The 26695-nt window shown below is 45.0% G+C and overlaps 1 protein-coding gene across 1 annotated transcript in view; it reads right to left on the bottom strand.

Annotated features, from left to right (window-relative positions):
• The window catches only part of LOC118372181 (D-glucuronyl C5-epimerase B-like), a 79418-nt gene that overhangs the window by 29271 nt on the left and 23452 nt on the right, over window positions 1–26695 (bottom strand). The window contains exon 2 of the mRNA XM_052500845.1: window positions 10789–10882. The gene's annotated coding sequence lies outside the window, so the exon portion shown is untranslated. The remainder of the gene's footprint in view (window positions 1–10788; window positions 10883–26695) is intronic.

The raw sequence follows: 26695 nt of genomic DNA, 5'->3' as shown, positions 1-26695 counted from the left end.
AAGACTCGGCCTTCCCACAATACAGGAGGAGAGAGAGAGAGGGTAGAAAATCATTACTTCCAACAGCATCTCAATGCTTCAGCTTAATCCAGCCACAGCAAAAGGTCAACACAATGAATGCGCATTAATTCCACAATGGGAGCAATCTATCTGCCCTAGCAACGCAGAGTCAAATTACAACGATAATGGTCTCTGGTCTCCAACAAAGTTATACACCAAGGACAAGCATGTAGCCAGACAAGGACAACAGGAGTTAGGAGGTTCCAGTTCTCTCTAATAAGCGTTGTAGAGTAAAGACATGATATGATACAGGATATGCTACTCTCTTAAGAACAGCCTTGAGTGCTGGGTGACTTAAAATGTCAGTCAAATGATCAATAATATAATAATGCTCTTAGCAAAAAATGTTTATTTTATTTACAATCTGTAGACACTATGAGAATAGAAAGGTTCACAACTTTTGTGAAACATCACAGCTGAAAAATACCAAATAGAAACCAAAACTGGATGGTGTTCTGAACTAGATGGGAGGGGTGGAGGGGAGATGAAAGATGTATAAGCTGCAAGTAGAAGCCTAAGTGCTGTTGTCGATTCGTTTACTCCAATTAGGGGAGGGGTGGTGGGGTTAGGCGGAAATAAAGGAAAACATATACAGTACCAGTCAAAAGTTTGGACACAGGGTTTTTATTATTTTGTTCTTTTCCCCCCCTACATTGTAGAATAATAGTGAAGATATCAAAACTATGAAATAACACATGTAGTAGCCCCCCCAAAAAGTGTTATATTTGAGATTCTTCAAATTAGCCACCCTTTGCCTTGACAGCTTTGCACACTTGGCATTCTCAACCAGCTTCATGAGGTAGTCACCTGGAATTATTTCAATTAACAGGTGTGCCTTGTTCAAAGTTAATTTGTGGAATTTCTTTCCTTCTTAATGCGTTTGAGCCAATCAGTTGTGTCGCGACAAGGTAGGGGTGGTATACAGAAGATAGCTCTATTTGGTAAAAGACCAAGTCTATACTATGCTTATTTGAAATGTTCTTGGCAAAGGGAAACGACAGTCCATCATTACTTTAAGACATGAAGGTCAGTCAATACGGAACATTAAGAACTTTGAAAGTTTCTTCAAGTGCAGTCGCAAAAACCATCTGGCCACAGGAAAGAAAGACCCAGAGTTACCTCTGCTGCAGAGGATAAATTTATTAGTTACCAGCTTCAGAAATTGCAGCCCAAATAAATGCTTCAGAGTTCAAGTACCAGACATCTCAACATGACTGCGTGAATCAGGCCTTCATGGTCGAAATGCTGCAAAGAAACCACTACTAAAAGGACACCAATAAGAAGAGACTTTCTTGGGCCAAGAAAACAATATTTTTCCTTCCAAATCGCCATGTCTTCGTGAGATGTAGAGTAGGTAAACGGATGATCTCCGTGGTGGTGGTGTGGGGTGCTTTGCTGTGACACTCAGGGATTTATTTACAATTCAAGGCACACTTAACCAGCATGGCTACCACAGCATTCTGCAGCGATACGCCATCCCATTTGGTTTGCGCTTAGTGGGACTGTCGTTTGTTTTTCAACAGGATCATGAACCAGAACACACCTCCAGATTGTGTAAGGGCTATTTGACCAAGAAGAACATTGATGGAGTGCTGCACCAGATGACCTGGCCTGCAGCCAACAAGTGCTCAGCATATGTGGGAACTCCTTCAAAACTGTTGGAAAAGCATTCCAGGTGAAGCTGGTTGAGAGAATGCCAAGAGTGTGCAAAACTTTTGTCAAGGGTGCCTATCTCAAATATATTTTGATTTGTTGAACACTCTTTTGGTTACTCCATGATTCCATATGTGTTATTTCATAGTTTTGATGTCTTCACTATTATTTATACAACATAGAAAATAGTAAAAAAATAAAGCAAAACCCTTGAGTAGGCATGTCCAATTGTTTGACTGGTACTGTATACATTCAGCCTGGTGTTAGTAACCCAGCTCACAATATAAACCCTGAAGAGCACGTGTTAATGATCGTGTTCTAACAACAGCTGCTGCAAATACATGAGCTGTATGGGGTGGGTGAGAAACACACTTTCCAATAATAGCGAGCACTTCCATTTGGAAATAGGTCTACACATGGTTCTCTCCAAGTATCAACTGCTGGAGGGTGAAAGTGAACTCTGCACTTGCAGTTACCAACTTTAAGTGTCATATCATGTGAAAAATCTGCTTTGGCAGACCTCTGCATATGTCAAATATTGCTGTATGAATAAAAGTATCATTGATATTTGGAGAAAAGTCAGCATAGTGGCGAGATGAATGATTGGGCTGCTGGGAGCTCTGACAATGATGAGAACTCTGGGAGGAAGCCTGGGGACTGCACAGTGAAAGATAAGCAGACTGTCTCCATCTTGTCAGGGCCTGACTATAAATAATTGGATCTTATTAGGTGGTGTGCTGCGGGCAGAGCTCAGTCAGTGGCATGGCTACTGGCTATACCACTAGGCTTCACTGAGTCCAGCCAATCACAGCCTGCCTAAACCAGGACAAGACCATAGTGACTAGACAAGTGGGCAAGGATAAATCTAGAACTTCTATCGCATTGCTTGTTATTTATTCACGTTCTCTCTATCTCACCACCTTTCATGAACCCACATCTCTTGTGATTCATATGATCAGACTGTTAAAACGGATCTCCTCGAGGTTCTGGAGAAAGAGCCATTTCAATAAAAACCTGTAGCATCTTTCAATTCACTTGTGAATGTAACCTATTTATTATGTACGACTTAACGACAGTTCAGACAACACCACTAGGCTCTATCTAGTGGACGAGACAGTAGCAGTGTTTTCATGGATCATTTCGGCCCAAATCCACTTAAGTGCATGAGATATGGGATGGGCCTCTGTGTAATCCAAGGGCAATCAGCTTGACTACGGATGTGTTGCACAGATGTAATCCCTCTGGTAATATCCACGATTTGAACTACAGATTTAGGGGGGGAGTACTCCAAAACAACAGACAACAACCCGGATAGGGAGTACAAGGCTGTTGAGGATAAAAACCCTCCATGCCTGACAGATTGTGGTTAAAAGGGGGGAGTGGAGCTTTTCAGCTTAAATGAGCCAACGTCCTGCTTCGGAGAATTGAAAGATACTTAAAAATTTGACACAGCGGCATGGGACCTGCGTTTAAAATGAGCGCATCAATCTGTAGCCAGCACACATGACCAAATGCCCTCAGTATGCTTTGAGTTCATCTGTCGCCACGGCGCTCTGGCCAGAGTTCACGCCCACTACCCGTCCTCATCCTGGTGATGCATGGCCTTCCCAGGGGGCCAAGGGGGAGGGATGAGACACAGGAGGAAATGAAGGACTCCATTGAAATGCTGCTAAGCATACTGCTGAGCTTAAAACAGCCTAGCCTTTAGCCTTGATAAATGTGTGTATGGGGGAGGGGGGGGGGTTCTCCACTGTCTGATCTTAAGAAAGCCCAGATAAAAAGGTGTGTGTGTGTGTGTGTGTGTGGGGGGGGGGGTTATCCACTGAGCTTAAAACAGCCCAGCCTTCAGCTTTGATAAGGGGGGTCTCAGTAATGTGAGAACATCCACTGCCCTTGGCCTCCACCCCAGCCTTGGCACCTGGCCCCTGGGAGCATAGGGGCTACATTGTCTTTAGATGCTGTCCCGATAATGGCCATCAGGGGTGGGAGGAGGAAGGCTGGCCCTGGCACTAGGGACTGGGGAGTCTGAAAGGACTGCTTTCAGGTTTAGTGGCCTCTGCTCTGATTGGATGGTTTGGCTCCGGTCACCTTATGGTTGTCAGAACTCTTCCACTCAGAGTTTTTTTATAACACTGACTGGGCATCAATGATGAGACAAAATGAAGAGGGCAGCTGCTGCTGCTAGCATGCTGATGATGTAGGACTATATGTGGTGTTGTGTTGGCTTCCAAGGGGTTGGGACGACGTGCCATATTGGGCCCAACCTGCCCAGCCAGGTGGGGTTAGACGACTACGGTGAGCTTGACAGAACGGTCATCAGATATACCGTCCAACTCTTCAGGCCATTTAAGTCCCAGGAATAGATCAGAGGCAGGTGCATGCCAGGCTTGCCAAGACTTGAAAATCATCTCAGTCAAAAAGCTGGTTGAAATACTATGCATTTCTTATAGGCAACATGAGCTTTGTCAAAACTTACAGTCTTTGAAGACCAACAGAGACATAATAGTATGTCTAACCTTGAAAAGGGGGCAGCAGCGTAGCCTAGTGGTTAGAGTGTTGGACTAGTAACCGAAAGGTTGCAAGTTCAAATCCCCAAGGTACAAATCTGTCGTTCTGCCCCTGAACAAGGAGGCAGTTAACCCGCTGTTCATAGGCCATCATTGAAAATAAGAATTTGTTCTAAACTGATTTGCCTAATTAAATAAGGGTAAAATAAATGCAGATTGACCTCTGTTCCAACCATCTAAGGTTAGACCCATTTAACATGTCAATTGACCTCTGCTTCAACTGTCCATGTCGAACCTTGGCTGGTTGGAGCAGAGGTCAATCGATATGTTGAAGGGGTTTACGTGTTGAGAAGTATCTTTGTGATCCGAGGTCTCGGGACTGTAAACACAGAAGCCACGAGGAGGGAGTTCCAATTGCTCGCAGCTTCTCCGGTCATCTCTGACATCACTCATAGGCCAGCTCCGATGACAGGCGTTTGCTCATTGGCTGAATGCTGGCAGCAGCTGCGCTGCATTGTTAACGTGTCAGAAATCTCTGGGTGCAATAACAGCTGCTTCACAACTACCCAGGATACACCGTGCTCAAGAGTATCTCATTCTGCCTTGGAACGTCAACAGACTGCCAACATACCAGCTGGCCAGTTAGTTTAATGTGCATGTATAATAAGGGGGGGGGGGGATACTTTAACCCTTCACACAACAGCAAGAAGACAGAAAAGGATTGGCTACTTAGTTACAGTACGCCTGCTAAAGCCAATCTCCTACTACAAGTTCTGTTTATTATGACGAGACCGCGGAAAGAGCAAAACAAGTGGGCCTAACATTGTTCTTCAAATGTGAGCAGAGGGTTTGTGTTGTTTTACTGATAACATAAGGAGGGATGAGGAAGCACATCCTGCAGTATTTAGGTTCATTTTCCTGGCATTGTCTTTTTCCCCATTTAGGCAAAAGCATTCATGTCCTACGACCTTTGCCTCCATACCAAAACCACCATCTGCAGTACACAAAGGGTGCTAGTGAGGATTATTCAGCACTAAGACTATTGGAACCCCATCTCACAAGCACCTGAAGGTATGTTTTCATTGGTATGTTTAGGCTATATCAAGTGTGTGTGAATACCAAGAGGGTGGAAAAACAATACTCATGCCAGCAGACCTTTTTAATGGCAGTCCTCTGGAAGTTCTGGACTTTCTCTAGCTACCTGCTTATCTCCCGGCTGGTTCCAGAGCAGAATAAACCCTTCATGACAGCCCACTGTAGCAGCAGAGCCCTGGGTTGGGCAGCCCACTGTACCAGCAGAGCCCGGGGTTGGGCAGACCACTGTAGCACCAGAGCCCTGGGTTGGGCAGACCACTGTAGCACCAGAGCCCTGGGTTGGGCAGACCACTGTAGCAGCAGAGCCCTGGGTTGGGCAGACCACTGTAGCACCAGAGCCCTGGGTTGGGCAGACCACTGTAGCACCAGAGCCCTGGGTTGGGCAGACCACTGTAGCACCAGAGCCCTGGGTTGGGCAGACCACTGTAGCACCAGAGCCCTGGGTTGGGCAGACCACTGTAGCAGCAGAGCCCTGGGTTGGGCAGACCACTGTAGCAGCAGAGCCCTGGGTTGAGCAGGCTGTTGTTTTTATCCCTCTGCTGTTTTCTGGTGGGGGGAAAAATGTAACAGCCATCATTGCGATAACGCCTCAGCGCTGGTGAGCTGCCCTTGGGGAGGTATCGGAGCAGAAGTCCCCGTGTTTGTGCAACCAGGTGTTCCTGCCCCAACTACACACTCATGACATTTTCAGTGGTCTCTGGGTGAATTCAGGCAGAGGCTCAGACTGCTGTAAATAAGCTCTGGCTGACTGGAGCTCAGGGGCCTGTTAACTCCTACTGTGTCGGAGACGAGAAGGGTGTCCGTGTGTCTGTGTGTGTGTGAGGCAGCTCGTTAGAAAAGACAAACACGCCTCCCATAAAATGTGCTCCTCTGTAGGTCGTCTCACTCCTCTTCATCAGTTAATGCATGGCTCACTCAGTAACATTTAGGCGTTGACAGCATCACTACCAAGGTTGAGGCCAAATTCTCCCTTGGTGGTGCCTCAACACAAGGGAAGCGACCGCAGCTCAGCTTCAATAAGTCACACTGATGACAGAGTATTAATATGCACCACAGTGCATGTACCATCCACAACATATTCAAATGTCTGTTCTGTAATCGTGGTAACACCCCTACACATTGCCCTTTCAAGTCTTCAGATGCCTGCTGCTGCCTGGGCGTAAGAACACACCGTCACAGCGAGTTGTATCTCAGAGGAGAGGAGTAGAGAAGGAGAGGGGGTCAGGGGGAGAGAGCTAGCCCTTCATCACATATTAAAACACATCTTCTGTTAGCAATGAGTTCACATTCTGCCCCAAACACCTGTTCCATCACCTGCCAGTCACAGAGGCAGGTGTCTCCCAATCAGACGTTGGCACACGAAAGCAAACCTGGTGCGATCTTCACTAAAGGATGCCAGTCCTCTGGGTGGAAAGGTTGTGTCTGACACTGACTGGATATAGATCATCTTGCAGAGAAGGAGATCATCCTGCAACTACACCTTGTGAAATAATGATATTAATGAATGAATGAATCAGAGGGCAAAGGGATTCAGCAACAGAGTCAGTGGTGAGCTACGTTCACCATTCTAACATGCTAGTCATCATATTTTAACAAATATTTCAAGAAGTTCAGAAAATAGATTTGTCAAAGCAGAAGCTCTATTTTAAAAAATAAACGTTTTTAAGAGTCCAACCTCAAGGCCAAACAGTTTTTCCAGCCAGAGTAGTGTGTGTTTCCATTGACCATTTCACCAGGCCTCTCAGGGGAGTAGCAGAACTTCCAGCAGCTCGATACCCTGCTGGCCTCCAGCCTTGTTAATCATGCATGGGTGTGGATGCCCTCGCCACTCCAATAGTGCCCAGCAGACCTCACATTGGACTACAGTAAGAGTCTTATTCAAATCAATCAAAACTCCCATCCAGATGTTTGCAGTGGAAAACAGAATAGCTTATAGGCTATTCTAGTCTAACCCTGTGAGAATGTGTATTTGGATTAATACAGGGTTTTAAAAGGAGTTTACTGTGTGAGAACTCCAAGACGATATTCTTCAGACCTCTAACGACCCAGAGTCGTATGGGCGTTTACAAATGTAGAAATTGAAAGAAAGTTGTAAACTATTATTGAAAAAAATGATGCCTGTTTCAAGGCCAGGTAAAGGCTGAGAAATCTACATGTAGGATTTATCCTCTAAAGCTGGGCCTATATAATTGAGTAAAGACGTGTTCTGCTGATTTTAGCTGAGGAAGGTCTGTACCAGCCAGCCGGTGTTCACCGTCTGTGCCCTGATAACACAAGACTTAAGCACCAGGTCTTTCTTACCTGGCATTGGCCCTGCATTCCACTGGGCTTCTCTATTACATTCTGTTTGTTGAATCACCATAGCAAACACACTGAGCTAACAAATTGACTTCGATGTGGCCAACAAAGAAGTAATTTCACATTAGTGCTGCACAATGAAACATTGTTTATATCTCTCAGAGCAGGCAGAGAATGGAGGAAATTGCTTTGAAGTGAATGTCTCGGTCCAACTCGTCGCTAGTCCAGGGATTAGGCAGGTTATTACCAAAAAGCGTACAATATTAGAGACCTACAGGGGGGATTAAACACGCTCCTAATCAACTGGAGAAGAGACAGAAAAATAACCACTCTTCAATGCCATTACTGTGACCTTTGCACATCATTTATAACCAGTGCACAACAACAAGTAGCCTCTGCAGCAGCATAACAGAATATGATTCAGGGACGGAGCAGGACATGGGATCCTTCCACAGTAAGTCTTACATGTAGCCTCTGCAGCAGCATAACAGAATATGATTCAGGGACGCAGCAGGACATGGGATCCTTCCACAGTAAGGCTTACATGTAGCCTCTGCAGCAGCATAACAGAATATGATTCAGGGACGCAGCAGGACATGGGATCCTTCCACAGTAAGGCTTACATGTAGCCTTGTAGCAGCATAACAGAATATGATTCAGGGACGCAGCAGGACATGGGATCCTTCCACAGTAAGGCTTACATGGTTAAAACCTCATGACATAGCAGGGTTACAGGTACCTTGAACATGTGACATATCCCCTCCGGGCGAGTCTTTTGCAGGAAGAGGTGGCATAAAAAAAGCAATCCGTGGGGCTGTCGGGGACAGCTTTGATCAGCGTCTGTGAATCTACCCAAGTCCTGTCCTCTCGCTCCATGCAGACTTCCAATTACCAGCCTGATACAGGCTAATGAATCCAGAGCACGTTCAAAGACTTCTCCTTTCCTTTTGCTATCAACCTGATACGGTTTGGGTTTAGGGAAATCTGGCACAGCTCTGCTTACTCAATTAAGATCAGGTCAGATTGGGTCAGCATTAATGCAGTTCTATGGTTCCAAAGTAAGTTACTGTTGGAAAATGACAGGTACAGGGCCTTCAGGAAGTATTTCACACCCCTGGACTTTGTCCACATTGGTGGTAGAGCCTGAATTTAAAATGGATTCAAATTAGACTGTCGCTGGCCTACACACAATACCCTATAATGTGGAACTATGTTTTTAGAAAGGTTTACAAATTAATACAAAAACGAAAAGCTGAAATGTCTTGAGTCAATACGTATTCATCCCCTTTGTTATGGCAAGCATGAATCAGTTCAGGAGTAAACACTTGCTTAATAAGTCACACAAGTTGCAATAATAGTGTCTAACATGATTGTTTCATGACCACCTCATCTCTGTAACCCACACATACAGATAATTGTACGGTCGCTCAGTCGAGAAGTTAATTTCTAACACAAATTCAACCACAAAGACCAAGAAGGGCATTGAATATATCTCTTTGAGAATGGAGAAGTTGTTAATTGCACTTGGATGGTGTATCAATGCACCCAGTCACTACAAAGATACAGACTCCCTTCCAAACTCAGTTGTCGGAGAGGAAGGAAACCGCTCAGGGATTTCACCATGAGGGCAATGGTGACTTTAAAACAGCTACAGATTTTAATGGATGTGACTGGAGAAAACTGAGGATGGATCAACATTGTAGTTTCTCCACAATACTAACCTAATTGACAGAGTGAAAATGAAGCCAGTACAGAATAAAAATATTCCAAAACATGCATCCTGTTTACAACAAGGCACTAAAGTAAAACTGCTAAAAATGTGGCAAAGAAATGAACTTTATGTCCTGAATACAAAGCATTATGTTTGGAGCAAACCCAACACTACACATTACTGAGTACCACTCTTCCTATTTTCAAGCAGGTGGTGTCTGCATCATAGGTATGCTGGTCATTGGCAAGGACTAGGGAGTTTTTTTAATTAAAAAAAAATTGAATAAAGCTAAGCACATGCAAAATCCTAGAGGAAAACCTTGTTCAGTCTGATTTCCACCAGACACTGGGAAATGAATGAACCTTTCAGCAGGACAATAACCTCAAATACAAGGCCAAATCTACACAGTGTTACAGTGAGTTACAGTTTTGACTTTCATCTGCATGAAAATATACAATGAGGGAAAAAAGTATTTGATCCCCTGCTGATTTTGTAGGTTTGCCCACTGACAAAGAAATTATTGGTCTATAATTTTAATGGTAAGTTTATTTGAATAGTGAGAGACAGAATAACAACAAAAAAAATCCAGAAAAACGCATGTCAAAAATGTTAGAAATTGATTTGCATTTTAATGAGGGAAATAAGTATTTGACCCCCTAGCCAGTCTCCAGATCTTAATCCCATAGAAAATCTGTGGAGGGAGCTGAAGGTTTGAGTTGCCAAACGTCAGCCTCAAAACCTTAATGACTTGGAGAAGATCTACAAAGAGGAGTGGGACAAAATCCCTCCTGAGATGTGTGCAAACCTGGTGGCCAACTACAAGAAACGTCTGACCTCTGATTGCCAACAAGGGTTTTGCCACCAAGTACTAAGTCATGTTTTGCAGAGGGGTCAAATACTTATTTCCCTCATTAAAATGCAAATCAATGTATACAATTTTTGACATGCGCTTTTCTCAATTTTTTTGTTGTTATTCTGTCTCTCACTGTTCAAATAAACTTACCATTAAAATGATAGACTGATCATTTCTTTGTCAGTGGGCAAACGTACAAAATCAGCAGGGGATCAAATACTTGTTTCCCTCACTGTATATATCAAGACCTAAAAATGGTTGTCTAGTAATAATGAACTACTTATTTGACAGAACTTAGAGAATTATAAAAAATAAAAATAGGCAAATGTTCCACAATCCACGTGTGGAAAGCTCTTATAGACTTACCCAGAAAGACTCCGAGCTGTAGTCGCTGCCAAAGGGGATTCTGACATGTATTGACTCAGGGGGTTTGAATACTTATGAAAATGAGCTACTTCAGTAATTTTCTAAAATCATGTTTGCTCTTTCTCATTATGGGGTAGTGTGTGTGGATGGGTGAGGAGAAAAAGACATTTTGAAATCAGGCTGTAACAACATGTGGAATAAGTCAAGTGGTATGAATACTTTAATAAGGCACTGTAGGTACTCACCCTAATCCATTCAGCAGAAAACAGCCAACGGATCAGTCATGTCCTCGGCTACGGGTTCCCCTGGATCTAGTTCATCTGGCCGACTCCTCACCACCTGCAACAAAAACATCACATTCCATTACATTGACGAGCAGTGTGAACACTTCAAATGGTCACTTTTAAATGAAATTGGGATCCGTAACATTACGACAAATCCCAGTACGCAGAAAGTAAACAGCATAGTGGGTCAATTTCCACAAGAACTAAGAGCGTTGAAGCGCAAGGCTCGTCTTCTTCAAATGCTGATGCTCCAGATTCTCAACTAGTCTAAAGGCCAGTTTTATTGCTTATTTAATCAGAACAACAGTTTTCAGCTGTGCTAACAATTGCAAAATGGTTTTCTAATGATCCATTAGCCTTTTAAAATGATACCCTTGGATTAGGTAACATAACATGCCATTGGAACACAGGACTGATGGTTGCTGATAATTGGCCTCCGTACACTTATGTAGATATTCCATAGAAAACCTGCCGTTTCCAGCTACAATAGTCATTTACAACATTAACAATGTCCTGTATTTCTGATCAATTTAATGTTATTTTAAATGGTCAAAAAAAAATATTTTGAAAGAAAAGCACAAGGACATTTCTAAGTGACCCCAAACTTTTGAACGGTAGTGTAATTGAGAAGGAAATGCTAATTATGTGAGGTGGAATTGAAGTACAGTAATGGTAGTATAAGTATTATTTACAATGCTTAACCATCTGAAAAGGCATTGTGAACTTTATCACATTTTTATTTAACCTAGATTTAACTAGGCAAGTCAGTAAACAAATTATTATTTGCAATGACGGACTACTCTGGCCAAACCCCGACGACGCTGGGCCAATTGTGCAGCGCTCTATGGAACTCCCAATTACAGCCGGATGTGATACAGCCTGGATTCAAACCAGGTACTATAGTGACGCTTCATGCACTGAGATGCAGTGCCTTAGACCGCTGCACCACTCGGGAGCTTATAGTTTTAACAGAAAGCAGATGTTTTTTGTTTTTTCAACATTAAGAAAATGTTTCAGTTTGTCACATCGCTAACAGTGACTACCTACCGACGACGATGACTTACTACATTTAGGCCTAAAACTCCAGGAAAGAAGTTACATATGATCACATTCTAATAAGTTTTACATTTTGGATGAGTTACCAGGCAGACATCTTTGGTTGTTTCAAAAATTGTCCCTAACAACATGAAAGCATAATGACCTAACAACCAAGGGAGACAACGACAAGGCCTGTAGGGCAGATAATGTTGTGTGTGTTTGCTGGACGGAGACAAGATGACTGGGCGGCAGCCATTTTGGACTTAGACCACTGACAGGGAACATCAAGAGTTCCCAGACCAAGACCGGGCTCTATCAGTGTCTGCCATCATCAGGCCTACATCGGGAGATCAGACAACTCCTGGGCAAACATGGTCAGAGAGAAATGTGTCTGTGGGAAGGAAGAGTCTTCTAGTACCCTGCTGATAGGGATGAAAGACTGTGACGAGTTGTAGAAATGAGCATTTAAAAGAAACATGCAGGGATTATATCTCTGCAATCAAATTAGGCCAATCAAACAGCCAAGTATCATCCTCTGGCGTCTGATGTTCATTGGACAAAAAGGCTTAGAAATATATCAGACAGAATCAGATATATTTGGAGAGAACATAAAGGTCACTGCGACATATGTATCCATACCATGAAAGTTCAACATGAAAGGCAGACTCCATGGAGGTGGAATTCACTGGTTAAATATAATCTGGAATATTGAAGCTCCATGTTCTCCTCCATTCAGATGCCTATTCGTCAAAGGTCAAATGTGCCCAAACTGTGCTGCATCAAATACAAATGATTCATTGTAAATCACTAAACACACCCTCTTTGGCTAATCCTGTACCGTTTGGTGGAACAAGATTACAGAGCCAAAATTGGCAGGATGTTGGTTCACTGCAGCAACCAGTGGCACGGATACAAATTGTATGCAAATTGTGGGTCATAAACATGCTGCGATTAAGACGTTCAGGCAACACAATCTCTGGAATAATAGCGAGATCAGCTTTCACCAGAGCATGAGAATTTATCTGGATATTTATAACATGATCCTCATGCTGAGGCTATCCTCCTAATCCAATAAGTATTGACGTCCATCTTCCTTCTTACTGAAATCAGTACTATTAACTGTGCCCGGGCATTTAGCCTATATTAATTGTAATTTGTCAAATCAGACGATAATATCTAATTGTTCACAACAGGGTTTGTTACAAGGTTCAACACCACACTTCAAGATTTGCAGGGTGAACGATGTTAACGTTGGCCTTTTTTTACAGGAGAATTGATCAGGCAGTAATCAGATCACGCTGCACTTTCCCTTTGTTGGAGGTTAAGACACATTCCTTTAACAGGCGTAATGTTTCTTGAAGTAAATTACGATTGATCGCTCTTCCACAGCCTTTTCAGTCACACGGTTTGAGGGAAAGCAAAAATGATTGCCGTAATGCTTTTTGACCAGGGGTAAATGATGGTCTTACATCAATAGCCAATGACTTAAGGCTCTGAATGACCCATAAATGATGCTGAGGAAACAAACACATATTTGTAATTGCAACCATGATGAATTTACAGGCGTCTCCACCACTATGTCATTAATGTACTGCCAATCCATCATGAGCAATGTGTAGAAAGTGACAGGGATACTTCACCCTGCAATTAACCGCGCCCCTATAACGTTGCTACAGCGGAGGCGGTAAGGGCTGTTAAATAGAAGATGGTGGTAAATCACCGCACAAAGAGAGACGATCAATCTTTTATCAAAACGGGCTTATCGACAAAGCACTCAAATCAGGTATTAGAAAGTTTATAACCGCTGGTAACATTACAAGCCCTGTTGTGGGCACAGTGTTACATAGTGGAGCGGATGCTTGAACAACAAAGAGACTATCTTCAGTCGAGGCTAAGATGGGGTGGAGCAGGAAGCTGGATGTTGGGGCCGAGCTGTGTGGGAGGATTTTTCGTAGAATTCCCCCAAATTATAATATTTAATTGCATTTGATCTATTGCTATTGATCTAGCCATCGGACCAGTGTACTGACACGCCAAGGAGGCTAATAGAAGACAAAATCACACAACAAATCTGGGCCAAGAGGCTTTTGAAGTCTTGACTGTGGCAAATATACCTTGTGATTCTAAATCATATGACTCAGAATTACATCTCCATGCATTTAGTGTTGGTTTAATACAGAAGCTAAATCTGTCTTGGTAATTAAACAGCAAAATGCTGTACTATCATGCACGGTCATGTGTTGAAGGCCTGGTTTGACAGATCTGGGTGGTGAAGGCCTGGTTTGACAGGTCTGGGTGGTGAAGGCCTGGTTTGACAGGTCTGGGTGGTGAAGGCCTGGTTTGACAGGTCTGGGTGGTGAAGGCCAGGTTTGACAGGTCTGGGTGGTGAAGGCCAGGTTTGACAGGTCTGGGTGGTGAAGGCCTGGTTTGACAGGTCTGGGTGGTGAAGGCCTGGTTTGACAGGTCTGGGTGGTGAAGGCCTGGTTTGACAGGTCTGGGTGGTGAAGGCCATTTAGAGATGCTACTAATATCAAATACAACCCCCCATAGCCACCTTGAAGGTGACAGGCATGATAAAGCACTATGCATCTTTTATGACCCACACTGCAACAGGGAACCTCAAAAGCCTGTTAGACTGAAGAGGAGGCACTAGCGGCAGGGTATGAGTGGCCAGCTGAACACAGCTTCAAGATACTAGTCACCTGAAATGAAGTAGGATAACAGAGCAGTGGTCTTCCAAGTGGCTACGATAAGAAAAATAGCACTTACAATAACCTTTAGGGAAAAAACAACTATTCTGCACTCAACGAGGGCAATTTAACATTGCTATTCCCTTAAAACCATGTGTAGTCCATTTTATAAATAGGGATAATAGATTAAAATAGTTTTTTAAATCCCTTTGAATTCAGAAAACATGTTGGCAAGCAAGATGGTCAAATCAATATTCCACAGCAATATGGAAATCTCTACTCCTACAGGGCTAGACAGCTGTAATCGTAGCCAAGAAGCAAGGAGATAAATGAAAATGAATAAAGTAATCTACACAGCTAGCAGCTCAGCCTTCCGACTCCCTGAGCAGAAAGCAGCTCAGCCTTCCGACTCCCTGAGCAGAAAGCAGCTCAGCCTTCCGACTCCCTGAGCAGAAAGCAGCTCAGCCTTCCGACTCCCTGAGCAGAAAGCAGCTCAGCCTTCCGACTCCCTGAGCAGAAAGCAGCTCAGCCTTCCGACTCCCTGAGCAGAAAGCAGCTCAGCCTTCCGACTCCCTGAGCAGAAAGCAGCTCAGCCTTCCGACTCCCTGAGCAGAAAGCGGGTGTTTGTTGTGAGTCACTCCCCCTCTCTCCAGGCACCAACGTGGCACTCCCTCTAGATGTGTCCCTCGTCTTTCCCACAGGAATGAACATCTGGACACAGCCAGGCCCGGCCTCAGCCAGGCCACATACGGCCACTTCCTCACACACATACAAAGGTGAGAGAAAAAGGCATGCAAGCCTTTGTAACAAACCATTCCTAAGCCTTGGGATGTGTAATGTTTAAGAAGCAGAATAGTTGTTCAACATGATCCAGGGATCTCAGTTCCTGCAGAGAGGTAGCTTAACACATCTCTGGACTGTAATCTTTACCGTGACACTTATCATAGCCTTCATCAAGTGTCCTTTCATCTGAGACTTCAAAGCAGGGGGTTGACACCTCGCACACATGCAATGACTCAACCAGGCTCGAACCTACCCTTCACTTTGTACATGGTGTAAAGAGGGGGGGGGGTCTATTACATTAAGGATCCTCACATTAAGTGTTGTTCACATTGGCAGTTTGAAATGACTCAAATCCCCAAAAGTTGCATCTCTGATTGAAATCGGTTATTTTTCCTGCAGTCTGAACTAGAGGTCGACCGATTATGATTTTTCAACGGCGATAACGATACCGATTATTGGAGGACCAAAAAAGCCGATACCGATTAAATCGGATGATTTATAAAAAAAAAACATTTGTAATAATGACAATTACAACAATACTGAATGAACACTTATTTTAACTTAATATAATACATCAAAATCAATTTAGCCTCAAGTAAATAATGAAACATGTTCAATTTGGTTTAAATAATGCAAAAACAAAGTGTTGGAGAAGAAAGTAAAAGTGCAATATGTGCTATGTAAGACAGCTAACGTTTCAGTTCCTTGCTCAGAACATGAGAACATATGAAAGCTGGTGGTTCCTTTTAACATGAGTCTTCAATATTCCCAGGTAAGAGGTTTTAGGTTGTAGTTATTATAGGAATTATAGGACTATTTCCGCCTGCTTCTGCCTACCACCGCTCAGTCAGATACTTGTATGCTCAGTCAGATTATATGCAACGCAGGACAAGCTAGATAATATCTAGTAATATCATCAACCATGTGTAGTTAACTAGTGATTATGATTGATTGTTTTTTATGAGATAAGTTTAAATGCTAGCTAGCAACTTACCTTGGCTTACTGCATTTGCGTAACTGGCAGTCTCCTTGTGGAGTGCAACGAGAGAGAGGCAGGTCGTTATTGCGTTGGACTCGTTAAGGTTGCAAGATTGAATCCCTCGTGCTGACAAGGTGAAAATCTGTCGTTCTGCCCCTGAACGAGGCAGTTAACCCACCGTTCCTAGGCAGTCATTGAAAATAAGAATGTGTTCTTTAACTGACTTGCCTCGTTAAATAAAAGGTATACGAATAATACAATTAAATGTAAAAAAATAAATAAACAAAATCGGCGTCCAAAAATACCGATTTGCGATTGTTATGGAAACTTGAAAAATCGGCCCTAATTAAATCGGCCATTCCGATTAATCGGTCGACCTCTAGTCTGAACCTACAGTCAAAAAGGAATCTGATATTTCAAGCCACCTTCATAGCCTGCACCACTGCACACACACCCGGCGTTACTGTGACAACTAACTTGGCCATTTCAGCTAATGACTGCTGTCTGAACACATACAAATTCTATTTGGTAACTTCTAACTTCCGGTTTGGACAGTCAGTATTCCATAACTAATTTGAGCATTCAAGCCTTGTTCACACTGCCGGTCTAAGTATGATGTTACTGCATTGTAAATTCAGGACACTCGTCCTTCCCTGGCGCTCTGAGCGAGCATCCATCAGGACTTCTACTCAGGGTGTGTGTGGGCCTGTGATGGTCCATCTGCTCTGCAGTCATAACACTCATGGTCTTGATAGCTGGCTAATCATTAACTAATCAAGCCATGGACATTAATAGTGGCAGGCATCATTGGCCATCTGATACCCAGTCCCTGAGTCAGGAAAACTTCAGGAAAACTGCCAGCTCAGTTCTGATTCAGAACATAGATCCCTGACAACCAGTCACACAGAGCTCAGTTCTGATTCAGAACATAGATCCCTGAGTCAACCAGTCACACAGCCAGCTCAGTTCTGATTCAGAACATAGATCCCTGAGTCAACCAATCACACAGCCAGCTCAGTTCTGATTCAGAACATAGATCCCTAGAGTCAACCAGTCACACAGAACATAGATCAGCAACCAGTCAGTTCTGATTCAGAACATAGATCCCTGAGTCAACCAGTCACACAGCCAGCTCAGTTCTGATTCAGAACATAGATCCCTGAGTCAACCAGTCACACAGCCAGCTCAGTTCTGATTCAGAACATAGATCCCTGAGTCAACCAGTCACACAGCCAGCTCAGTTCTGATTCAGAACATAGATCCCTGAGTCAACCAGTCACACAGCCAGCTCAGTTCTGATTCAGAACATAGATCCCTGAGTCAACCAGCCAGCTCATTCAGAACATAGATCCCTGAGCAACAGCACACAGCCAGCTCAGTTCTGATTCAGAACATAGATCCCTGAGTCAACCAGTCACACAGCCAGCTCAGTTCTGATTCAGAACATAGATCCCTGAGTCAACCAGTCACACAGCCAGCTCAGTTCTGATTCAGAACATAGATCCCTGAGTCAACCAATCACACAGCCAGCTCAGTTCTGATTCAGAACATAGATCCCTGAGTGGGTTGAGCTGAAGATCTAAACAGAAGTTTTAGAGCGTCAGTAGACTCTTCAGTGACAGGAGTCCATCACATACTGTGAAGTAATGGACACTCCCATCATTGCACACCTTCCCATTTCAAGTGATTTGACTGTCATATTCATAGAAAAGCAAACACAAAAAGGAAAACAGCTGAGAAATTATACATAAAGCACGAAGACAGACCTATGATATTTACTGTGGAACGTTGAAAGAACGAATCAAAGCAAAGTATTCCAGGGTCTGCTTCCTGTATCATGGAAGAAAAGACTGAGTTAAAACCTTGAAGCAATTAAGGTGTCAGCATGTTTAAGTTCGGCTGGCGGCTCACCGAACGTGTGCTCACATGCTCCCTTAAAAAGACCTTCTCCTGAAAAACAAGAAAACTATCTGAAATGGTACCGTTTGGCCATTCTGAGATGCTGTAGCGAGTACACTTCCTCAAAATAGTCAGAATTAATCTAAGATAACGAGAACTCTAATTGATGTTTTTGACGAGGAAATCTTAGTCACGCAACTTTACATTAAAGATGCGGTATTTCAATTTTTAAAAGTTGAAAGAAAACTAGTCATCTCTCATTGAATGACAAAGACTTTAGTGAAGAATCCCTACTGCTGACCAATCACCAACGAAGGGGCGTAGACTTCAGCTACCAACGTCGTCGTCTCCAGAAAAACAATGTGAACAACCCAACACAAACCTTACCGAAGTCGAAAACAAACACGTCCCAAAATGTCCTCATAATCTATTGAAACTCACCCCAACTGTTTTGGCTGGGGGACGCGTGTGGACGTCTTCAGAGCTCCTTGATTCATTAGAATAATACAGTGTGGCTGCCTGTATGTTTGTGTAAACAAATACGAGGAAGGCATGAGTCTGTACACCATGTCAGACTCAACACTAATGTATATGAAGATCACAAGCTGCTTCCCTGACAACACTTCAAAAGGCTGAGGCAACAAAGCTGAATTCTAAATGAGCACAGAGAGAGAGAGCTGGAACACTGAACTACACAATATTTAATCTGGCATCCGATGAAGATGGAAAAGAAAGTGCCTCTTACCAGGCTAATTTCCATTCTGCATAAAATATTGCAGGTTAAATAATAGATGCACACTTGAAAGGGAAATGGAATCTCTCTCCTTTCTGATTTATAACAGTGTCAGAAATGCTGCTCGTAAAAATCAGGATGGACCAAGAACATCTTCATGCGGACGGGCAAATACAACATCACGAAGCAATATTTAGATTAGAATATGCAAGACAACTACACATGGGTGGGAAACGGAGACATTATTAAGACTCAGGTCTCCAATTTGGTTTGTATAGAGTAACGCAGCTTCTATTTATATCACAGCTGACAGGATTCTCTTCAGCAGTCTCTGGAAGCACACTGGGAGTATCACACCAACACAATAACCCTGGCTGATGGGGATAATTAGGCCCTAAATCCTGAGATGGCTACTGCAGAACTACACACCCCTAATATCCTGCCCCCCCATCCTGAAATCTCCAAACATGAGCGGAATCTTCACAGTGGATTTAGTGAACAAAGAGGGTTTCAGGGGCCCTGCGTCACACGCTGAGACATGCGTTGTGGCTGTCACAAGCTCTCAGGGATATAGTCAGAGGTTTTACCCAGGCTTTGCATATCATTTGGTGGTCCTCTCTCCCCATGAATATGGCTCTGCCATGGTCCTCCGTCCCCTCCGTGGATTCCACCCCGATGGAAGCAGTTGTTTTATACCGCCTCTCTGTCCTCCTCTACTCCTCCATCCCTTCCCTTTCTCAGCTGGTGTCTTACTGTGAGTAGTACATCCTGTCCCTGTCACAATATCCCGCTGGCAGCATCACAAGTCATTGATCTATTTTAGACAAACCAACAACCCCCCATACTGTGAAGACGATGACAGAGTAGGAATACTTCACTGTTTCCCATTTACTCACAAAATGTGAACCCCGCTAATGTGGGGTTAAAAGACAGATGAGTGAGAAGTGGCAGGCAGAGGCGATAAAACCAAAACAGGCTCTAGGGAGGCAGTGGGAGGCAGGGAGTGAGCGCTGAGCGACAGGGGAGACCAGGCTGCAGCTACTCTGTAAGTACCTCTCAGGCTCTCTGGCGCCAAACAAACAAGCAGGAGAGAAAGGCAGGGAGGGCAGGCTGCAGCACAGGCAGGCTGAGATGAGAGTAAATAAAAACTGGACACAGTTTGACAGAGCTGCATAAACAGCCCTAGAGGGCAGAGCCTCCCAGAGTGTCGTCTCTGAAGACTGAGTGTTCATATCCTGGATGAACTCAGAAAACATATCTTGAAATAGAAGATAAACAAGTAGGATACAGGTCCTAAACTGTCCACACACACACACACACACACGCCTGTTTACAAAAACTCACAGCTCTGAATCCAGACGAAGTGTCAATGGCCGACGGAGTCTCAGCTAAACGTGTCCCTCTTGTCAGAATAGGGGGAACTTGTTGCACTGACACCACTCCTGCACTAAGAGGGGGGCACTTCTAGGGACACTTATCAAGACAAGAGACTGGAGGACAATGACGCGAGCGTCTGTAGGGCGTGAGGCCTCGGTGCTGTCTGAGGAGAGCGACAGAGCTTTCTAGAAGCATTGCGACCCCGGTGTCTGAGAGGCTGAGACCAGCTGCCTCCGCATAAAGACAAGGCTCACATCCTCAGCACCTTGTTGGTTTTCTGAAAAGGCCACCAACTAGTTTAGAATATTAAACAGTTAAGCCTGTGGAAATCAAAAGGACTTGAAAAGAGAGTGAGGGCTTGAAAAAGCTTTTGGGTGATATCGCTCCATCTCTTCCTAGGCTTGCTGATATGACAGAGCCAACAAATTAAAAAGGCAGGGAAGAAAGGGCTCCCAAAACAGGAGGAAGATCATTATTTGCCCATCTTATCCTGGCACATGATATTATTCCTCAATCAAAGGCTTGGCTTTTCAATATCAACAGTTCTGATTCAGAGAGAGAGAAGTGGTGGGAGAAAGAGTGAAACACAGACTGCCAGAGGGAGAGAGAGGGAAGTGGTGGGAGAAAGAGTGAAACACAGACTGCCAGAGGAAGAGAGAGAAGGAAGTGTGTTGGGGCCCACATCAGAGTCAACTGCAGCGTGGTGTGTTGGGGCCCACATCAGAGTCAACTGCAGCGTGGTGTGTTGGGGCCCACATCAGAGTCAACTACAGCATGGTGTGTTGGGGCCCATATCAGAGTCAACTGCAGCGTGGTGTGTTGGGGCCCACATCAGAGTCAACTGCAGCGTGGTGTGTTGGGGCCCATATCAGAGTCAACTACAGCGTGGTGTGTTGGGGCCCATATCAGAGTCAACTACAGCGTGGTGTGTTGGGGCCATATCAGAGTCAACTACAGCGTGGTGTGTTGGGGCCCATATCAGAGTCAACTACAGCGCGGTGTGTTGGGGCCCACATCAGAGTCAACTGCAGCGTGGTGTGTTGGGGCCCATATCAGAGTCAACTACAGCGTGGTGTGTTGGGGCCCACATCAGAGTCAACTACAGCGCGGTGTGTTGGGGCCCACATCAGAGTCAACTACAGCGCGGTGTGTTGGGGCCCACATCAGAGTCAACTCCAGCGTGGTGTGTTGGGGCCCATATCAGAGTCAACTCCAGCGTGGTGTGTTGGGGCCCATATCAGAGTCAACTGCAGCGTGCCCATATCAGAGTCAACTGCAGTGTGGTGTGTTGGGGCCCATATCAGAGTCAACTACAGCGTGGTGTGTTGGGGCCCACATCAGAGTCAACTACAGCGTGGTGTGTTGGGGCCCACATCAGAGTCAACTACAGCATGGTGGGTGGGGACCACATCAGAGTCAACTACAGCATGGTGTGTTGGGGCCCACATCAGAGTCAACTACAGCGTGTGTTGGGGCCCACATCAGAGTCAACTGCAGCGTGCCCATATCAGAGTCAACTGCAGTGTGGTGTGTTGGGGCCCATATCAGAGTCAACTACAGCGTGGTGTGTTGGGGCCCACATCAGAGTCAACTGCAGCGTGGTGTGTTGGGGCCCACATCAGAGTCAACTACAGCGTGGTGGGGCCCACATCAGAGTCAACTGCAGCGTGGTGTGTTGGGGCCCACATCAGAGTCAACTACAGCATGGTGTGTGGGGCCCACATCAGAGTCAACTACAGCGTGGTGTGGCCCACATCAGAGTCAACTACAGCATGGTGTGTTGGGGCCCACATCAGAGTCAACTACAGCGTGGTGGGGCCCACATCAGAGTCAACTACAGCGTGGTGGGGCCCACATCAGAGTCAACTACAGCATGGTGGGGCCCACATCAGAGTCAACTACAGCATGGTGTGTTGGGGCCCACATCAGAGTCAACTACAGCGTGGTGTGGCCCACATCAGAGTCAACTACAGCGTGGTGTGGCCCACATCAGAGTCAACTACAGCATGGTGTGTTGGGGCCCACATCAGAGTCAACTACAGTGTGGTGGGGCCCACATCAGAGTCAACTACAGCGTGTGGGGCCCACATCAGAGTCAACTGCAGCGTGGTGTGTTGGGGCCCACATCAGAGTCAACTACAGCATGGTGTGTTGGGGCCCATATCAGAGTCAACTACAGCATGGTGTGTTGGGGCCCATATCAGACTCAACTACTGCAGGCACACTACTTCTACCAAGGCATGCTGAATACCACAAATAGCTGTCCTTTTATTGCATTCCTAACCAAGCACTCCACCCTATATTCTAACCTTGAGGACAGAAAGGCGTCGGCCAGAGAGAGGAGGACGGAGATGGAGAGATATTGGCCTGTGAAAGGGAGGAGGGCAGAGAGAGGCGTCGACCAGAGAGAGGAGGACAGACATGCCTCTTCACTCTGGGGGAACTGGAAGGTCAGGGGCCTGATGAAATGATTAGATCAACAATGGTCAAGGCAGCAGAGATGACAGCAGCAGAGCACAGCCCTTTAAACAGAGTTTACAACTGGGACGGGTACCAAGGGTTTCCGTTGGGTGATGGCCTTAGCAAACATGTTGATTCAATAAGACTAACCCACTTGGATAACTAGTAGCACCTTAGATAAATGACTGTATTCAGTGCATGTGACTAATAAAAATGTGATATATAGCCCGTCTCTGTCTGACTTAGTACTTCTCATGTATCCTGTATTAACCTGGAACTTCAGAGAGGTTATCCACAGTTGAAAATAAATTAAGTAGACCTGAGCTCATAAGAAAAGCTAATTCAGAGTTCAATATGCAAGGCCCGTAATCTCACCATGCTTAGGAATTCTACAAAAATGTCAGTATTCACATGGAGACTTGCCAGTAAAACGGTTCAATGTATCTGTAGATGAGAGAGCGAGAACAGAAAGGCCTGGGGGGGGGGGTTAAAAACCTGAGATGTACCCCTTCAAACTTCACCTTGTGTACATAGCCTCAGTCTTAGCTCTCTCACTTCTCAGAACATCACATTAAAAGCGAACACCTGCCTTGACACACACTGAACCCTTAAGCAACAGGCTGAATTTTTCAGAATCCGAAACTCTCAGCTGAAAATCATATTTTCTCATCTCAAAAGGAGTGTGGTGGCAGGTAATGGTATGAAACGAACAAATGATTAAAAAGTAAACCCTATCGTTTGAAAAATGACAAAAGCGGCGTGGTTTCACTTGGTGACAAATGTTTTTAATTTTTTTTTACAAACAGGCGCCTACCGGGTTGAACATGATGCTGTGCCAGGTCATTTCCACACCTCCTCCAGATGGGGAGGGGGGAGAGAGATGAGGATATTAGAGTCAAATCTGTCATCACTGACAGGGCTTTGTTTCAACTGGCTGGTTGGCAAGGGAGCAGTACAATGTTACCAGGGCTAGCTAGTCAGAGGGCAATAAGACAGAATGGAGAAAGAGGCAGAGATGAGAGGAGAATGACCTTGTTGGTGAGGTGAGATGATATTTACTCAGCTGCTCCTCACATTAGGAGCGCTACAGAAAGTAGGGATTCACTGACTTTACTGCAGATGCACAGACCTACTGCAGATGCACAGACCTACTGCAGATGCACAGACCTACTGCAGATGCACAGACCTACTGCAGATGCACAGACCTACTGCAGATGCACAGACCTACTGCAGATGCACAGACCTACTGCAGATGCACAGACCTACTGCAGATGCACAGACCTCAGCAATGTTCATAAAGGAGGAAGATAGACCATAGACGTCCCCACACATTTACTGTAGCACGTGACCATGACTCAACATGACTGGCACAGGTTTTCTGAGTGCCACAGACAGGGATTATATAAAGCAGGAGGTACGTTGTTATTAGAGATGACATATGGCAAGTTCTCACATGCCACATACATTGCAGAAATGGTGTGAGTAGAACACTCAAATACCTCCACTGGAAAGCAGGCCAGAAATTGCATGGGTCTGGATTTTCTGGCATATCGCCTCTAAAGCTCAGTAAACTCCAGCAGAATGCTTTTAGGGCGGAGGATTACATGAAATGAATAACTAAATATGGACTTCTAAAAACCTCTTTATAAATATTAATGGGGAAGAAGATCAAAAGTAGAAATGCTGGGAGTCAATAATCACCCCAAAGCTTGTTGTTGTTGCCAAAGCTGCTACGACACCTAGCCTGCAGAAACACTCTCAGAACTTTACCACCACACCACTACGACACCTAGCCTGCAGAAACACTCTCAGAACTTTACCAGCACACCACTACGACGCCTAGCCTGCAGAAACACTCTCAGGACTTTACCACCACACCACTACGACACCTAGCCTGCAGAAACACTCAGAACTTTACCAACACACCACTACGACACCTAGCCTGCAGAAACACTCTCAGAACTTTACCAACACACCACTACGACACCTAGCAGAAACACTCTCAGAACTTTACCAACACACCACTACGACACCTAGCCTGCAGAAACACTCAGAACTTTACCAACACACCACTACGACACCTAGCCTGCAGAAACACTCAGAACTTTACCACCACACCACTACGACGCCTAGCAGAAACACTCTCAGAACTTTACCACCACACCACGACACCTAGCCTGCAGAAACTCTCAGAACTTTACCAGCACACTAGCTCTTCAATTACAGAGGCTCTCTTTTCAAGCTCAACCTGGCCTGACCTCTACCTGGCACCGACCGCCTCCAACTGAAAACCTCTTAGTGAGGCTTCTGAGCGCCTCTGTGGCCATGTGGTGGTGGTGGTGGTGGGGGGCCCCTATGTTGGAATATTCCACTGAGGCAGAATGAAAGGTGCTGCAGTCTTGCTTTGGTGTGGAGAAGATGAAAGGGAGGTAGCGGATGAAGAGCCCAGCTTTCAGGGGTGGACGTCACGTGGGGGGATCAGTCCTCAGTCATGGCGGTGAGGAGCGTTAAGATATGGCTGTGCTACAACCTGCCACTGAAAAGCTGGTTGTCATTTGCTACAATAAAAATGGTTGCTTCACCTTTGAAGGCTATTGTCATAACAACCTTGAAGGCTTTCGATCTAAAAGATAAAACGCATGAAATGAACATCTTGGTTCCAGCGAGACGATCTCTCTTGATGTTCTTTGATGTGCAGCCTTGTAATTGAAAGCACATCCAAATATTTTCTCCTCAGTGGCAACAAGGTAACAATCATTAACAAGGTAACAAATGATCAGCTCGCCCTGGTGTTTCTCTTCCTCAAAGGAAGGGAGGGGCTGTATGCTACCGTTAGCCCACCCTGGCCGCTACCGTTAGCCCACCCTGGCCGCTACCGTTAGCCCACCCTGGCCGCTACCGTTAGCCCACCCTGGCCGCTACCGTTAGCCCACCCTGGCCGCTACCGTTAGCCCACCCTGGCCGCTACCGTTAGCCCACCCTGGCCGCTACCGTTAGCCCACCCTGGCCGCTACCGTTAGCCCACCCTGGCCGCTACCGTTAGCCCACCCTGGCCGCTACCGTTAGCCCACCCTGGCCGCTACCGTTAGCCCACCCTGGCCGCTGGCTTCACAACAAGTTACAGCCTATAAATAGCAATACAACATGCAATACAAGCAAGCACTTTCCAGGGTGTGTACACTCTGAACAGGCACCCAAAGAAAACCTGCAATGGAGGAGAGATCACTTCCCTTCATGCTTTTATCTCTGGACTGTCAAGTTTACAAAGACCTACTTGGGGAAAAAGCCAACCAACTACCTTCTGTTTCTTCCAGAATAACCCCAATAATGTTTGCCCTTCAAAACATGCTTCCCCAATCCATTCTATTCTGTTCCTTGCAATAAACACCAACCATCCTTCCTTTAGAAGTCATTTCTTATCAGAATAGTCCAATCTCAGGAGAGAGTTACATCATTTCAAATCAAATTGTGTTGGTCACATACACATGGTTAGCAGATACTATTGCGAGTGTAGCAAAATTCAGGTGCTTCTAGTTCCGACAATGCAGCATAAAATATTTAAAATAAAATAAATGAAATAGGAAACGTAGCACTGAGGACTAGAAGTGAGGCAGCCCTCTGTCAGCACCATCTTTAGGTTGGATACATATTCTGAAGAAAACAAAGCTGTTATAGATCATTGGCCCGACTCCTCAGCACATGAGATCTGATAGTGGTGACAGGTCTTACATGGGGCCAATGGAGCTGAAGACATCACAGCATTTTGAGCCGTGTGAAGTGTGTGAAAACATCAAACGTGTGAGGTATGTGTGTGTGTACTGAATGTGCACTGTTTAATAAACAGGTTGGTTGTTTAGCAACACAACCAGACGGGGTATGGGGCCAACACAGACAGGGTAAGGGGGCCAA

This window comes from Oncorhynchus keta, unplaced genomic scaffold (assembly GCF_023373465.1).
Source record: "Oncorhynchus keta strain PuntledgeMale-10-30-2019 unplaced genomic scaffold, Oket_V2 Un_contig_1202_pilon_pilon, whole genome shotgun sequence".
Classification (NCBI taxonomy): Eukaryota; Metazoa; Chordata; class Actinopteri; order Salmoniformes; family Salmonidae; genus Oncorhynchus; species Oncorhynchus keta.
The sequence above is the reverse complement of the archived record's forward strand: the minus strand, read 5'-3'. Positions and strand labels throughout refer to the sequence as shown.